The sequence below is a fragment of the Manis javanica genome, chromosome 14 (genome assembly GCF_040802235.1).
Source record: "Manis javanica isolate MJ-LG chromosome 14, MJ_LKY, whole genome shotgun sequence".
NCBI lineage: Eukaryota > Metazoa > Chordata > Mammalia > Pholidota > Manidae > Manis > Manis javanica.
In genome coordinates, this window is record NC_133169.1 from 67,256,022 (window position 1) to 67,268,041 (window position 12,020).

A 12,020-nucleotide genomic window follows, 5' to 3' on the forward strand; every position below is an offset into this window, starting at 1 on the left:
TCTAAAGCTAGACTCATGCCTACAGTTTGAATGCTAAACTGATATAATATATTTGAAAGGCAGTTAAATAGTATCTAAGATACAAGGGATGGATAATGAAATCACCTATTCTGATAATTTTTCCATTTAATTTGTTAAAAAAAATTTTAAGGTTGTAGATTCACATGAATTTGTAGATTTATGTAATACCACATACCCTTTTTCTACATCAAATAACATTTAACAAAACTGTAGTGTAGTGTCACAACCAAGATATTGACATTGAAGATGCAGAACATTCCCAAGCCACAAGGATTCTTCATGTTGCCATTTAATAGCTACACCACCACCTAAATCCTGGCTAACACTAACATCTTCTATATACCCACAATTTCATCATTTTAAGAACATTTTATTAATGGGATCATATAATATATAAACTTTTGAGACTGGCCTTTTTCTACTCAGCATAATGCCCCTGATCAACCAGGATATTGCATGTATAGACAGTTTCTTGTTTTGCATTGTGGAGTGTTTCATATTATTCATAAATTATTGTATTTTATTTTAATTATTTACCTGTACCAGGGCGAACGAGCTCTTCCCAGGTTTTGGCTGTTATGAATAAAGCTCCTGTAAGTCTTCTTGAAGAGATTTTTCTGTGAACAAAAGTATATCTCTGGGGTAAATGTCCCAGGTGAAATTGCTGGATTGTGTGATAGTTGCCTGTTTATTTTAAGGGATATGCCAAACTACTCTCCAGGTTGACTGTCCCATTTTATTTTCACATCAGCAACATGTGAGTTACTTGGTAACTCTGAAGCATTGCCAGTATTTGGGGTTGACATTCTTTTTATTTTCACCAGTCTGATAGATGTTTAGTGACATCATGTTGTAGTTTAATTTTCTTCGCATTTGATTATTTTAGTACAATAGGCAATTCATAAAATGGTCGACAACAAAAATAAAGAAGAAATGATAATTATTTGAATTCAAAATAAGAATGGGGTTCATATGCAGTTTTGACATTAAAGTGATCACAGATGGAAATTCTGTAACATTTTTGTATATTGGGTAAAACAATAAACAGTTTAGTAATGCCATTAATATAAAACTATTTGAATTTTAAAAAGTGCAAGTAACTTTGGGGACACTATAAAATCAGACTGCACATGCAATACGCTGATTGACCAAACACAGCCAATAAGCAGTCCATGAAAATATATTTTCATCACTAAGGGTCAACTGATCCTTTAAAAGTTTCTGCTTCGATAACCTGCCATCTTGGATATGAGGCTGCCATGTGATCTCTATATATTCAGGTCTCTGCTGTGATCACAGATTGTGACTTACAAGTGCAGCTCTTCTTCAATAAGATATAAATTTAACTTAATGAGCAGAAAACTAAAGTTGTTTTAAATGCCTCCTTTGGTACTTCATATGGAAGGTTATTAAATGTCTGGGGACTAAATACCTCTTCTTCTTAATACCTACTTGTGGCATGTATGATTATTTCATTGGTCATTTACACTAGTAAGATCCACATCAGTGGGTCTCCATAATGGCTTTAGGGGATAATTTTATCCCCAGGGTACATTTCACAAGATCAGAAGAGATTTTTCATTATCCTGACTGAAGGGAGAGGAGGGCTATTAGAATCTAGTAGGTATAGGATGGAATGGTGTTAAACATCCTAGAATATACTGGACATGCCCTCCACAGTGAAGAATTATACAACCAAAATATCAATAGCACTATAGCTGAGAAGCCCTGAAATCAACACATTGTGATTCTAATTTGCATTTCTTTATTGGGTAATAAAATGAAAATTTTTTTATCAATTGCTTCTTGCCATGCCTACATCTTCAGTGAAATAAGTCTTCATGTATTTTTCTTATGATTTAATTGAATTTTTATTTTTGCTTTATTATTGAGTTTAGATATTTATTCTAAAATACTCTGTTGACTAAATGTTTTGCAACTGTTTTATACATTTAGTAGCTACTCATTTCATGCTCCTACCATTACCTTTCGAAAAGCATAAAATTTTGATGGTTATCGAATTGGAGTGTATTTTCATGTGCCTGTTAGTCATCTGCATTTATTCTTTGAAAATATCTGTTCATGTAAATCAAATATGCAATAAGTTATTGCCTCACACCAGTCAGAATAGTCACTCTCCAAAAGGCAAGAAGTAACAAGTGTTGGCAAGAATGTGCAGAAATGGAAACCCTCCTGCACTTTAGGTGGGAGTGTAAATTGGTGCAGGTACGGTGGAAAGCTGTATGGAGGTTCCTCAAAACACTAAAAATAGAAGTACTCTATGAGCCCTTATTTCTACTATTGGGAATTTATCTGAAGAAAACAAGCCTCTGCATCAAAAATATATGCACTCCTATGTTTATTTCCAGATTAACTGCAGTAGCCAAGATTTGGAAACAATCAGTGTCCATCAATACATGAATGGATAATGATGCAGCCCATAAACACAGTGGAATATTACTCAGCCATAAAAACAGAAAGAATACCTGCTATATTTAGGACATGGAAAGACCTTGAGGGTATTATTCTAAGTGAAATTAGTAAGGCAGAGAAAGACAAATTACACAAGATTTCACTAATATGTGGAATCTAAAAAATAAATGAGCAGAACAGTCTCATAGACACAGAGGTGACTGGTGGTTATTGTGGGAGAGGGGTCAGGGTGGGTCAGTGAAATAGGTGAAGTGGGTAAAGAGGCACAAAATCTCAATTATAAATTAGTCATGGAAATGAAAGTGCATCATATGTAATGTAGTCAGTAGCTCTAACATCTTATGATGACATAATAAATTCATTAGTTGGGTAAGCATTTAATACTATGCAGAGCTCTTGAATCACTATATTGTGTACTTGAAACTAATAAAATATTGTATGTCATTTATACTTCAATAAAAATGAATTGATAAAATATTTTTAAGAGAGGGCGGAGCCAACATGGCGGCATGAGTAGGACAGTGGGAATCTCCTCCCAAAAACATATATATTTTTGAAAATACAACAAATACAACTAATCCTAAAAGAGAGACCAGAAGACACAGGACAACAGCCAGACTACATCCACATGTGCGAGAGCCCAGTGCCTGGTGAAAGGGGTAAGATACAAGCCCCGGCACAACGGGACCTGAGCGCGCCTCCCACCAGCTCCTGGCGGGAGGACAGGTATCGGAGCGCAGGGAGGAAGAGGGATCCCAGGATTGCTAAACACCCAGCCCCAACCACCCACACCAGAGCTCAGACACAGTGCTTGCATGGAGGGATGGAAACTAGGGAAACAGGGCAGCAAGAACTCTGAGCAGGTTCCGAAGCTGATGCCCCTGTAACAAGGAAAAGTGAGTGCTTTTTGAGTCTTAAAGGGACAGGGACATTACAGCTGGACGGAAACAACATAGGTCACAGCCCTGTGGCTGGAAATTACAGGGAAAACTGGTCACACTAACACCCTGGGCAACAGCTCTGAGACCCCTCATGGAGGTAAACAGCCAAACATCCCACCTGTCCATCACCCCTTTGGGGCACTTCCTCCATACCTGCCAGGCAAGAAACAAAGACCCAGTCTACACGCAATTGCTGAACACAAGCCAATCGGGGTCGCAGTTGTCCCAGTAAAGAAAAGCCAGTAGCAAGTGAAAAGTTTGACATTCCCAGCTGACAGTCAATAGCACCTATCAACATGAAAATGCAAAAAAAATATGATCCAGACAAGACTAACCCAGACAGCTTCAGCATCTGCTACATCTTCCCCTGAGAGGAAACCTGGGGAAATAGATTTAACCAGTCGTCCTGAAAAAGAATTCAAAACAAAAGTCATAACCATGCTGATGGACTTGCAGAGAAATATACAAGAACTAAGGAAGGAGAATACAGAAATAAAACAAGCCCTGGAAGGACTTCAGAACAGAATGGATGAGATACAAGAGACCATTACTGGACTAGAAAACAGAACAGGAACGTAGAGAAGTTGATGCAGAGAGAGATAAGAGGATCTCCAGGAATGAAAGCATTCTAACAGAGCTGAGTGACCAATCGAAATGGAACAATATCTGCACTATAGGGATACCAGAAGAAGAAGAGAAAAAAAAAGGGATAGAAAGTGTCTGTGAAGAAATAATTGCTGAAAACTTCCCCAAACTAGGGGAAGAAATGGCCTCTCAGACCACAGAGGTACACAGAACTCCCATGACAAGGGATCCAAGGAGGGCAATACCAAGACATATAATAATTAAAATGGCAAAGGTCAAAGATAAGGACAAAGTATTAAAGGCAGCCAGAGAGAAAAAAAAATGTTACCTACAAAGGAAAACATATCAGGCTATCATCAGACTTCTCAACAGAAACCCTACAGGCCAGAAGAGAATGGCATGATATACTTAATGCAATGAAACAGAAGGGCCTCGAGCCAAGACTACTGTATCCAGCACAATTATCATTAAAATATGAAGGAGGGATTAAACAATTCCCAGACAAGCAAAAGTTGAGGGAATTTGCCTCCCACAAACCACCTCTACAGGGTATCCTACAGGGACTGCTCTAGATGGGAGCACTCCTAAAAAGAGCACAGAACAAAACACCCAACATATGAAGAAGGGAGGAGGAGGAATAAGAAGGGAGAGAAATAAAGAATCATCAGACCATGTTTATAAAGCTCAACAAGTGAGTTAAGTTAGAGTGTAAGTTAGTAAAGAAGCTAACCCTGAACCTTTGGTAACCACAAACTTAAAGCCTGCAATGGCAATAAGTACATACATTTCAATAATCACCCTAATGTAAATGGACTGAATGCACCAATAAAAAAACACAGAGTAATAGAATGTATAAAAAAGCAAGATCCATCCATATGCTGCTTACAAGAGTCTCACCTCAAATCCAAAGACATGCACAGACTTAAAGTCAAGGGATGGAAAAAGATATTTCATGCAAACAACAGAGAGAAGAAAGCAGGTGTTGCAATTCTGGTATCAGACAAAACAGACTACAAAATCAAGAAAGTAACAAAAGATAAAGAAGGACATTACATAATGATAAAGGGCTCAGTACAACAATAGGATATAACCATTATAAATACATATGCACCCAATACAGGAGCACCAACATATCTGAAACAAATACTAACAGAACTAAAGGAGGAAATAGAATGCAATGCAATCATTCTAGGAGACTTCAATAAACCACTCACTCCAAAGGACAGATCCACCAGACAGAAAATAAGTAAGGACACAGAGGCACTGAAGAACACACTAGAACAGATGGACCTAATAGACATCTACAGAACTCTACATCCAAAAGCAACAAGATACACATTCTTCTCAAGTGCACATGGAACATTCTCCAGAATAGACCACATACTAGGCCACAAAAAGAGCCTCAGTAAGTACCAAAAGACTGAAATCCTACCAAGCAACTTCTCAGAACACAAAGGCATAAAACTAGAAATAAACTATACAAAGAAAGCAGAAAGGCTCAGAAACACATGAAGGCTTAACAACACGCTCCTAAAAAATCAGTGGATCAATGACCAAATCAAAATGGAGATCCAACAATATATGGAAACAAACGAAAACAACAACACAAAGCCCCAACTACTGTGGAACACAGCAAAAGCAGTCTTAAAAGGAAAGTATATAGCAATCCAGGCATATTTAAAAAAGGAAGAAAAACCCCAAATGAATGTTCTAATGTCACAATTATCAAAATTGGAAAAAGAAGAACAAATGAGGTGTAAGGTCAGCAGAAGGCGGGACATAATAAAGATCAGAGAAGAAATAAATAAAATTGAGAAGAATAAAACAATAGCAAAAATCAATGAAACCAAGAGCTGGTTCTTCGAGAAAATAAACAAAATAGATAAGCCTCTAGCCAGACTTATTAAGAGGAAAAGAGAGTCAATACAAATCAACAGAATCCGAAACGAGAAAGGAAAAATCACGACGGACAGCACAGAAATACAAAGAACTATTAGAGAGTACTATGAAAACCTATATGCTAACAAGCTGGGAAACCTAGAAATGGACAACTTCCTAGAAAAATACAACCTTCCAAGACTGACCCAGAAAGAATCAGAAAATCTAAACAGACCAATTACCAGCAACGAAATTGAAGCGGTTATCAGAAAACTACCATTGAACAAAACACCCGGGCCAGATGGATTCACCTTGGAATTTTATAAGACATACAGGGAAGACATAATACCCATTCTCCTTAAAGATTTCCAAAAAATAGAAGAGGAGGGGATACTCCCAAACTCATTATTTGAAACTAACATCACCCTAATAGCAAAACCATGCAAAAACCCCACCAAAAAAGAAAACTACAGAGCAATATCCCTGATTAAAGTAGATAAAGTTCAACAAAATATTAGCAAACCGAAATCAGAATTACATCAAAAGGATCATACACCATGACCAAGTGGGATTCATCCCAGGGATGCACTAAAAAGAATAAAATACTTAGGAATAAACCTAACCAAAGAATTGAAAGACTTATACTCTGAAAACTACAAGTCCCTCTTAAGAGAAATTAAAGGGGACACTAACAAATGGAAACTCATTCCATGCTCTTGGCTAGGAAGAATTAATTTCGTCAAAATGGACATCCTCCCCAAAGCAATATACAGATTTGATGCAATCCCTATGAAACTACCAGCAACTTTCTTCAATGAACTGAAAGAAATAATTCAAACATTCATATGGAAACACTAAAGACCCCAAATAGCCAAAGCAATCCTGAGAAAGAAGAATAAAGTAGGGGGGATCTCACTCCCCATCTTCAAGCTGTATTACAAAGCCACAGTAATCAAGACAATTTGGTACTTGCACCTGAACAGAGCCACAGACCAATGGAACAGACTAGAGAATCCAGACATTAACCCAGACATATATGGTCAATTAATATTTTATAAAGGAGCCATGGACATACAATGGCAACATGATAGTCTCTTCAACAGATGGTGCTGGCAAAACTGGACAGCTACATGTAGGAGAATGGAACTGGACCTTTGTCTAACCCCATATACAAAAGTAAATTCAAAATGGATCAAAGACCTGAATTTAAGTCATGAAACCATTAAACTCTTGGAAAAATCATAGGCAAAAATCTCTTAGACATAAACATGTGTGACCTCTTCTTGAACATATATCCCCGGGCAAGATAAACAACAGCAAAAATGAACAAGTGGGACTATATTAAGCTGACAGCAAAAGACACCATCAATAGAACCAAAAAGGATCCCTACAGTATGGGAGAATATATCTGAAAATGACAGATCCGATGAAGGCTTGACGTCCAGAATATATAAAGAGATCACATGCTTCAACAAACACAAAGCAAATAACCCAATTAAAATATGGGCAGAGGAACTGAACAGACAGTTCTCCAAAAAAGAAGTACAGATGGCCAACAGACACTTGAAAAGATGCTCCAAATCGCTAATTATCAGAGAAATGCAAATTAAAACTACAATGAGGTATCACCTCACACCAGTAAGGATGGCTGCTATTCAAAAGACAAACAATAACAAATGTTGGGGAGGCAGTGGGGAAAGGGGAACCCACCTATACTGCTGGTGGGACTGTAAATTAGTTCAACCATTGTGGAAAGCTGTATGGAGGTTCATCAAAATGCTCAAAACAGACTTACCATTTGACCCTGGACTTCTACTCCCAGGAATTCACCCCAAGAATGCAGAATTCAAGTTTGAGAAAGACAGATGCACCCCTATGTTTATCACAGCACTATTTACAACATCCAAGAATTGGAAGCAACCTAAATGTCCATTGGTAGATGAATGGATAAAGAAGATGTGGTACATATACACAATGGAATACTACTCAGCCATAAGAAGAGGGCAAATCCTACCATTTGCAGCAACATCGATTGAACTGGAGGGTATTATGCTCAGTGAAATAAGCCAAGCGGAGAAAGAGAAATACCAAATGATTTCACTCGTCTGTGGAGTATAAAAACAAAGGAAAAACTGAAGGAACAAAACAGCAGCAGAATCACAGAACCCAAGAATGGACTAACAAGTACCACAGGGAAAGGGACAGGGAAGGATGGGTGGGTAGGGAGGGATAAGTGGGGGGAGAAGAAGGGAGGTATTAAGATTAGCATTCATGGGGGGGTGGGAGAAAGGGGAGGGCTGTACAACACAGAGAAGACAAGTAGTGATTCTACAACATTTTGGTACGCTGATGGACAGTGACTGTAAAGGGGTTTATAGGGGGGACCTAGTACAGGGGACTTCCAACATCAGCACTCTCTGGGAGACTTATACCAGAAGGTGATCATCAAAAAAACTCAACAAAAATCCAGGCGCTGCTACAGCTGTAGGTGCACTCATCTCACCATTTCCTGGACTTGCCATGGGAATGAAGAAGGAGATATCTAAGCTGGCCTGTGCATACAGTAAAACAACAAATTCGACTGGATCTATACTGTTGAACCTCAACCAAGAATTAGGAGAAGTGCAAATTGTAGCACTCCAAAATCTTACAACTACAGACTATCTACTGTTAAAAGAACATATGCGATATGAATAGACCCCAGGAATGGGTTGTTTTAATTTGTCTGATTTCTCTCAGACTGTTCAAGTTCAGTGGGACAATATCCACCATATCATAGATAAGTTTTCACAAATGCCTAAGGTGCCTAACTGGTTTTCTTGGTTTCACTGGAGATGGCTGTTCATTATAGGTATGCTTTGGTTATGTAACTGTATTCCTATTATGTAAATGTGTGTGCGCAATTTAATTAGTATTTTAAAACCTATACATGCTGAAATTACTCTACAAGAAGGTAGGTCAAAGAAATAATCAATCCTCCCATGTTTTCTTCCATCTGCTACTTCTATGGCTTTTCTTCTTCCTTCCTAACTATAACTCTTAAATAGAATTCATGCCTCATATCGAATTTACCGAGTATCATAATTCCTCCAAGTGGTAAAGGTATTCTGTAACTATATAAATTCTAATTCTCTAAACCTCCTAGATTATTCTGATTGTGCTCATCCACTGGCCATACTTTGAATAGGGAGACTTTGTGAGGCAATCTAGTGGAAAATTCATACTTAAAAAGCTTTGATGATCTCTTTTCTTCCATCACCTTTACCATCCCTGTAGATGCTTAACTGTACTGAAAATTATAGAACTTCCTTATTCACATGGGAGAGTGATACACAATAATGGAAAAGTAGTTGTCCATCCTTTTTTTGCCTCTTAGTCTGAATTGAATTAATATATAGTAAAATGAGTGTCTTTGACTATTATATTAAAATCTAAGAGAGTCAATGCTTGCTTTTCCATGTTAAATATCCAATTCTTGTACTGTCCAGTTCAAACTTTTCCCATTTTCTCCCCCTCAAATTATTGATCTTGTTACATTTGCTAATATTTTCACAGTCAGTTATATTATTCAGAATAAGGGTAATTAGAGAGTAATTTCTAGTTTCTAATTTAATTTTTGTGTTTATATTCATAATTAAATCTACATCAATGCCTTGGAATAATACTGAATCATCATGTGTTTTTTAATGTACATAGTGACAAATTTATATTAATCCATTTACCAGACAGAATTAAAATATTTCTCCCTTTAACAGGGACAATTTTTGACCCATAGTTACTGTTAAGGTACATATAACATTTAACTGAAATATTATATGGCACTAAACCAGCCTTTTTACCTATTCTGAATGGCTTATGGACTGCAAAATTTTAACTTTGGAATTAAGCTAAAACATTATTAAATACATTAATTATAGAATAACTATTTCAAGAAGATACAAATGAATATGAAAAGTGAGAGAAGTGTCCGTAATAGGTGGTATCAATTTCCTAATGTACTTTTCAATACTTACTGTTTGTAAATGTGGTATGGGAATCCATTCTAAATTACTTATTTTAGTTGGACTCCCAAATCCCCTGCATGAGCAATCTCTTTTGTGCTAGAAACTTTCTGAAGGCTTTCTTCATATCTTTGTTTCTCAGAGTGTATATGAGAGGATTTACCAATGGGGTGACCACGCAGTAGAACACGGAGACCACTTCACCAATGGTCTACCATTTGTACAACCAATGGTGAAGTTGTACTTGGCCGGAGGGCGGACATAGGCAAAGATGATGGTGCCATAGTAGATGGTGACAACAGTGAGGTGGGAGGTGCAGGTGGAGAAAGCTTTCTCCAAGCTTCCTGGGAAGTCATTCTGATTACTGTGACCACAATGTGTCCATAGGAGAACATGGTGAGAAGAAAAGAACTGAGAATCACAACAGAGGTACATGTGTAGCTCAAGGCCGCCACCAAGAATGTGTCTGAGCAAGAGAGTTTAAAAATGGGGTTTGAGTCACAAAAGAAATGGTTGATCTTCTGGGGGCCACAGAAGTTCAGATGAGAGATAAGTATGGTAGATAGAAGAGGGGCAATGAAGCCACCAATCCGAGATCCAGCAGAGAACTGCAGGCACACTGGGATCCTCATGAGCAGTGAGTATCTTAGAGGGTTACAGATGGCCAGGTACCGGTCGTAGGCCATCACTGCCAGGAAGATGCACTCGGTAGCTCCCATGGAGAAAAAGAAGTAGTACTGGGTTATGCAGCCAGACACAGAGATGGTGACACTCCGTGGCAGGCAGGTGGCCAGCAGTTTAGGTACTGTGACTGTGGTGTACCAGATCTCCAGGAAGGACAGATTTCCTAAGAAAATGTACATGGTCATCTGGAGTGTGGACTCCACAACAGTGAATATTATGAGGATGTTTGCCATGAGGGACAGCAGATACACAGTGAGGAACATCACAAACAATGTGAGTCTCAGGTAGAGCATACCAGGAAACCCAAGAAAAATGAACTCGGTCACTGTGGTCTGGTCTGTCACCTCCATAGCTCATCCTCTCTGATCAGGAACCAACAAAGCCTGGATAATATATGAGCAAGAATGGGATACATTTATAATCATTTTTTTTAATGATGATCATAGACTTCTAGTATTAGTAAAAATTAAAATTTACACATGGATTAGCTCACTCAATTTAGAAAAGATATCTCAAAGGTAAATATTCAAAGAATTTAAAACTTCAAATGAAGAAACTGTGGGAGTGATTTTCCTACACTTATATCACTTTAAACGGCGGGGCAGGTTTTGAACTCAGCAGGTTGATTTTAATCGTGAGTCCACACCAATAAATAAAATATCTTTCTGTTATTGTCCCATCACTGAGGAATTTACTTCCTGGAGACTAGAGGATGGTGATGAACTATGCAGACACCTCGTTTCCAAAGCCAGAAGTTCATGGGAGTGGTTGTTATGCCTCACAGAATGGAGATTCTAGGACATACTATTTGCTAATCAACACAGAATGTTTTTTACAATTTTATCTTCAAGATCACTAATTAATTCCATCAATTATGGTTTGGTGGGAGATTGGGACATGAGCAAACACTATCTCCAGAAAACAGTAGCACCGAGTAGGATTTAAAATCTTTATGGAAAATATTTTGTTTATAAATATTAACATCCCTAATCTTTGGTTTGTTTGTTTTTAGAATCATTGCATTCATCTCTTTTCCTACATTTAGGAGAAATAGTCAAACAAATAAACTTTCAGACAGTGAGGTGGTTTCTGTATCTTGGTTACTGTAAAAGAACAGAACATGAGATTATACACTTTCCAAGTATTTAAGTGTACTTTATAATATTGCAAACTGTAGTTCTGTGGTGTTACCGCAATAAAAAATAATTAGAAATCTTGTCTTTAAAGAGAAAATGATTCCTATGGGTACAATCAGGTATACATATGCTTTAGTGCCAAGTATCAAGATGATAAATGCAAAGTATAGCAGAAAAAATTCTTAGGGCTCATAATAAAAGCTTTCTTGTATATGTAAAATATAATTTTAATATTTCAAAAAATTATTTGATGTAAAGATACTGACTTGATTGCTCCTATATCACAATAAAAAAATGTGTTGAGTGAAATGTAGAGACAATTGTGTTCATATATGTGTATT

The 12,020-nt window shown here is 37.4% G+C and overlaps 1 pseudogene; it reads right to left on the reverse strand.

The window, feature by feature from the left end:
• Positions 1-9,914: 9,914 nt before the first annotated feature.
• Positions 9,915-10,893, reverse strand: LOC108396550 (olfactory receptor 6F1-like; annotated as a pseudogene).
• Positions 10,894-12,020: the final 1,127 nt, after the last annotated feature.